This window comes from Otolemur garnettii, unplaced genomic scaffold, assembly GCF_000181295.1.
Source record: "Otolemur garnettii isolate 467f Iridium unplaced genomic scaffold, OtoGar3 scaffold00095, whole genome shotgun sequence".
Lineage (NCBI taxonomy): Eukaryota > Metazoa > Chordata > Mammalia > Primates > Galagidae > Otolemur > Otolemur garnettii.
Genome location: NW_003852490.1, coordinates 2,675,784 through 2,682,011, shown reverse-complemented (window position 1 = coordinate 2,682,011; position 6,228 = coordinate 2,675,784). Strand labels below are relative to the sequence as shown.

The 6,228-nt window shown below is 46.1% G+C and overlaps 1 long non-coding RNA gene across 1 annotated transcript in view; it reads left to right on the top strand.

Annotated features, from left to right (window-relative positions):
- Nucleotides 1–5,838, top strand: part of LOC111727137 — an 18,058-nt gene extending 12,220 nt beyond the window's left edge. Inside the window, exon 3 of the long non-coding RNA XR_002774762.1 lies at nucleotides 5,801–5,838. This is a non-coding gene — a long non-coding RNA (uncharacterized LOC111727137). The remainder of the gene's footprint in view (nucleotides 1–5,800) is intronic.
- The last annotated feature ends 390 nt before the right edge of the window (nucleotides 5,839–6,228 follow it).

Below are 6,228 nucleotides of genomic sequence, written 5' to 3'. Positions count from 1 at the left end.
AAAAAAAAAAAAAAGTAGTTGGGCATTGTGGTGAGTACCTGTAGTCCCAGCTACTCAGGAGGCTGAGGCAAGAGAATCACCGAAGCCCAGGAATTGGAGGTTGCTGTGAGCTGTGATGTGACAGCACTCTGAGGGCGACATAATGGGACTCTGGCTCAAAAGAAAGAATCTTTATAACAATTATGCATAACTCCAGGGTAGAGGAAAAAAAAAGGAGGGAACAGTGATTATTTTAAAGCAAAAGAGGGGACAGTGGCTGCTTATCATCATCATTTTAGCTAAGCCTGCTCCTGCACAGAGTTGTGGGGCCCTTTCTCTAGTTCTCACCTTGCACCCCTTCATCTATTTGTAAGAGCGATTTCACGGTAACTCCAGGATTAGAACTGTCAGCCCCACTCCCCGGCCAAGGGGAGGGAGGGCTTGAGATTGAATTTGATTACCAATGGCCAATGATTTAATCAATCATGCCCTTGTAATAAAACCTCCATAAAAATCCTTACACTCAGAGCCTGGCCGAGTTATTTTTTTTTTTATAGACAGGGTCTCACTCTTGCTCAGGCTGGTCTCCAACTCCAGCTCTCATGAGCTTCCAGGTTGCTGAACACAGTGATGTGCTGGGAAGGTGGGAATGGGGGAGGCTCAGAGGCTCTGCGCCAGTCCACCTGATACACCTTTCCTCCGCGTCTTTTCCATCTGGCTGTTCCTGAGTTGTATCCTTGATAACAAATGAGTGAACATAAGCAATGTGTTTCCTGAGTTCTGTGAGTCATGCTAGTGGTTATCAAACATGAAAGGAGGTCATAGAAACCCTGAAGTTCATAGTCAGCCTGGTAGACGTGTGGGTGTTCTAGGACCCCATTCATGGATGGTGGTTGAGGCAGGGGCAGCCTTGTGAGACTAAGCCCTATAATTTGTGGGATGTGACCCTAACTTCAAGTAGATAGTGTCAGAATTAGTTTGAATTAAATTATCAGACACTCAACTAGTGTCAGCATTGGGTGGTGTGCGGAAAAATGACAGACTTATGGTGTCAGAAGGAACCACTGCACAGGCACCCGTCACATTTGTCTCCTCCTGACTTCACCTGGCCCTCTCACAACCACATTTCTTTATAGCATGTGGTTACGCCCAGAAGAAACTGCCAATTCCGCTACAGCTCTCTGACCTAAATTCAGTGTCAGCCTTTTGAAGAGGAGCAAAAGTGGGGCCTACGTTTTCCCTGTTCCAGACTACGGAGGGAGGGAGATTTGTCTACAGGGCTCTGACCTTTCTCTGACTATAATCCACACCACACCTGGTGGAAAATTCCACCAGACTAGAGAGCAAAGGGCCTCTGCTCTCAAAGGGCCCAACCCGTTTGCTAATCACCTTCAGTCTCACTGCCTGCCTTGGCTTTGGGGGATGTGCTGCCTGTTGCATTGTGAGCTTGGTTATGTGGTATCTGCCAGAGCCCTCCTGTCAGCCTAGAGTCTTTGCCCTGGCCTCCTTTGTCTGGGCTATTTATCAGTGTCCAGCCTTTCCTAGGGCCCCAGAGTTGCTGTAATAAACTTGCTCAGCCATTCCCACTTGAATACACCGCAGGCAGTCTCTGCAGAAAAGACTCGAAAAGCTTCCATCTCCTGAGGCCTGGCTGTGCTGCTGTCCTGGTGCTGTTAAACACTGTCCCTTCCCTTCTGTGCCTCCCCTTCCTTCCCTCTCCTAGAGAAGCTACACAGTTTCGTCATCTTAGTCTGCTCATGGTGCTATAACAAAAGTACCCAAGACTGGGTAATTTATAAACAACAGAAATTTATTTCTCACAGTTCTAGAAGCTGGGAAGATCAAGGTACCGGCAGGTTTGGCGAAAGGGTAGGGGCAGAGGAAGGGTCTTGGCTGTTTCCCCCAGCCTTTTTATGGGGCACAAATCCATTCTGGAATTCTTTCAAACCGTGCCACGTTGATCCAGGGGATCTCTATCTGCCATACTCACAAATGCACTGCCATATAGCACAAATTCCCGTCTTCTTCCAGATCCCTGGAAATCATCTGACTCCTTTGTGTTCTGTCCCGTTGGGCAGTGCCTGAAGTGTTCTGAACAGGTGTCGGCTCCTAAGCACCTGGCACTGACCCGTACACAACTAAGACACAGGCTCAGATTCACAGAATGGCTGAAGGATGGGAGGATTGAGGGGGCACTGCTAGTCCTCCAAGATGCCAGGAAAGTGTGTGTGTGTGTGTGTGTGTGTGTGTGTATAGGTGTATAGTCAGCTTTTATAAAGAGTGTGACAGGGTGCTATTTATTCCCCCTTGTCGTCTTTGTACTACATTGATAAAATGCCTAGAATAAAGATTATACATTTCCAAATCCACCTTGCAGTTTGATATGATTATTTGAATGAATTCTGGCCAATGGAATGTGAAGGGAAGTGATGCGTGGAACTTTAAGGGTGTATCCTTAAGGGGAGGAGCCACCCCACTTCTCCAACATTCCCTTCCCCACCCCTCTCCCTCTCTCCTATCCTACTGCTCTAAATGTGGACATGGTGGCCTATGTCCCTGGCCAAGTAGACTTTAGGCCATAACCTAGAGATGATGAGACAACAAGTTAGAAGGAGCTTAGGTCCAGATGACCACACTGAGCAGAACTAGCCCTAGACCACCTGGTGAGATAATCAATCTACCAGGGCCCTGAGCAGCCCTCAATGTCCTTTTTGGATATGCCAAGTCTCTGACTATCATTTAGTTGGCTATTTCATAAGGTTTAAGTTTGCATGAGCAACCTTGAGGCATAAGGTAACCTCCCAGACAAAAAGCAGACTTGCTTACCACTCACTGTAAAAGTGGTAGATTTCAGCTGTGCTGCACATCCACTGCCTCCACACTGTTCACCTTGGTCCTCCATGGTACACCCATGAGTCTTGGGGCCATGGGGAACTGGCACCAACACAAAGGGTGTGCTGCTAGTTATGCACTGAGTAATACAATCCTCTGTCTCAGACCCTGAGTCTTGCATCTTCTGCCAGCATGCATGAAACAATAATTTCTTAGCTTGCAAGTGGAGTACAATCCCAGAAACTGACACATCTCTGGCCTCTATGCTGAGGTAGACTGCTACAGCAGGATCACTTAAGGATGCCAGAAATCATGAGGTAGAACGAACAGTCCTGAAAATAAGGCCAACATGATGGAAAACAAAACCAAGAGGACAAGGACAAACCAAGTTCTACTGACATAGTTTTAGCCCAAATTCATCTATGTCTGAAGGCTGTTTGTTTATTCGTTTATTTTCTGAGACCGGGTCTTGCTCTAGTGAGCCTTCCTAAGGGAGGATGAAATTTGCCTGCAGGGCTCTGACCTTGTTCCAACTACAATCCACTCTGTACCTGGTGGAAAATTCCAACAGACTGGGTTGAAAAGGGCCTCTGCTCTGAAATAGGGCACAACCTCTCATGCTGTTGCCCAAGCTAGAGTGCTGTGGTGTCATCAGAGCTCACAGCAACCTCAAACTCCTGAGCTCAAGTGATCCTCCTGCCTCAGACTCCCAAGTAGCTGGGACTACAGGCGCCCTCGACCACACCTGGGTAATGTTTTCTATGTTTAGTAGAGACAGGGTCTCACTTTTGCTCAGGTTGGTCTGCAAGTCCTGCGTTTAAGCAATCCTCCTACCTTGGCCTGTCAAAGTGCTAGGAGTATAGGGATGAACCATCACAACCAGACCTGAAAGCTGTTTTTAGGAAAGAAGTCATCTTTTATCTCTTAAGCCACTATTATTTTGGATTTCTATTACAGGCAGCCAATCCTAATCCTAACTAATCAAAGAGTAAATTCAAATTTGTTAAAAAAAATCATGCTTATTATATTTTATCAGAGATATTTATCATTCAAGAGGAGCCAAATATGATCCATCCAAAAGCAAGAAATTATAAAAGAGTGAGAAGTATATGTTTGTTGGCACCACTTCTGATATATGGGGCCAGCACCCTACTCCTTGAGCCACCGGTGCCACCGTCATTGGTACCCTTGAACAAGTGTCATGTAGGAATCAAGAAGACTACACTGTATGTGGTTCCCACAGTTAGCAGATATTGAGGGCACTATTACTGAATCAAACTGTACAAGTTATGAAAATGGGCCAGGTATGGTGGCTCATGCCTATGATCCCAGCACTTTGGGAGGCTGAGGTCAGAGTACTGCTTGAGCCCAGGAGTTCAAGCCTGAGCACCACAGCAAGACTTTATCTCTACAGAAAATATAAAAATGAGCCAGTACAAATAGAAACAGTAGTCCCAGGTACTGGAGACACTGAGGCAGGAGGATCACTTGAACACAGGAGTTTGAGGTTGCACTGAGCTGTGATGATACCACTGCACTCTAGCCTGGGCAACAAGCAAGACCCTATCCCCCCCAAAAAAAAGAAAAAAAGAATTATGAAAGTGAACTCTGCACATTTATTTAAGATAATTTTCAAAAGTTGCTTGTGTGTTATTTTGTGACAAGAATTATATTCACCCATGCTCTTTAATAAAATCCCTTTTATGAAGAATGAAGTCCAGAGGAACTTGGAGAGCAAATTCCCTAATCTGCTTTGTCCCCAGAGTTCTTTCCAGTATGTTGGCAGCTCTTAATTTTTGAGAAACAGCAGGGTAATTAAAAATATTGAGAAAGGTTCAAACAAAGTTATGTCACTACCACATTAATCAGGAGACCAAGGCAGACAAAGATAAAACAAGACTAGACACCAAGGCCTGGCAGCACCTGTTCCTGACAAAATGTTGAAAGCTCTTTTGCAGGTGGTGCCTGTGGCTCAAAGGAGTAGGGTGCTGGCCCCATATGCTGGAGGTGGCGGGTTCAAACCCAGCCCCGGCCAAAAAAAAAGCTCTTTTACAAGACACAGGTATCTTGATGTGTTGAAATATTCCAAATGCTTGATTTCTCTCCAGTAATTCCCCGTCTGGTCATTTCTTACTTCCAACTTTGAACATGTTCACAATTTTTTTTTTTTTTTGAGACAGAGTCCCACTTTGTCACCCTCATCAGAGTGCTGTGGCGTCACAGCTCATAGCACCCTCCAGCTCTTGGGCTTAAGCAATTCTCTTGCCTCAGCCTCCCAAGTAGCTGAGACTACAGGCACCCACCACAACACCCGGCTATTTTCTTGTTGCAGTTGTCATTGTTGTTTAGCTGGCCTGGGCTGGGTTTGAACCCGCCAGCCTCAGTACATGTGGCTGGCGCCATAACCACTGTGCTACGGGTACCAAGCCAGCAACCTCAAACTTTTGGGCTCAGGCAATTCTCTTGCCTCAGCCTCCCAAGTAGCTGGGACTAGAGGCATCCACTATGGTGCCCAGCTATTTTTTTGTTTTAGTTGTCATTGTTGTTTGGCTGGCCTGGGCTGGATTTGAACCCACCAACTCTGGTGTATGTGGCTGGCACCCTAGCCACTGAGCTATAGGTGTCAAGCCCATGTTCACAATTCTTTAATGAAATTATCCCCATTGGTCCTTTTCCGTTTGTTTGTTTGTGTGTTTGTTTGTTGAGACATAGTTTCACTCTGTCACCCAGGATAGAGTGCCGTGGTGTCATCACAGCTCATAAGCAACCTCCAACTCTTCAGCTTAATGATCCTCTTGCCTCAATTTTTCTAATTTTTAATAGAGATGGGAATCTTGCTCTTGATCAGGCTGGTCTCAAACTTCTGAACTCAAGGGATCCTCCCACTTTAGCCTTCCAGACTGCTAAGATTACAGGCATGAGCGACCATACCCCACTGTTGTTCTTTTAAAGAAGTCTTTGGGGGCGGTGCTGGGCTCACTGGGTAGAGCACCAGGCCCCATATATCGTGGGTGGAGGGTTCAAACCCAGTTCCGGCCAAATTGCAACAAAAAAATAGCCAGGCATTGTGGTGGGCACCTGTAGTCCCAGCTACTCAGGAGGCTGAGGCAAGAGAATCTTCTAAGCCCAGGAGTTGGAGGTGGCTGCGAGTTGTGTGATGCCACAGCACTCTACTGAGGGTGATAAAGTGAGGCTCTGTCTCTACAAAAAATAAAATAAAATAAAATAAAGAAGTCTTTGAGTGGAGACTGGAAAAACTGATAGACAAATTCTTTTTTCTTTTTTTAGACAGTCTCAAGTTGTGCAATAAAGCTGAGATTGCTGCTTCCTATTGAGGACAGCCCTCCTGGTCCCGCTGTTCTGGGTCTTTCTTTTCACATTCCGCACCATCTAGTCCTGGGGTCCCTAATAACCTTT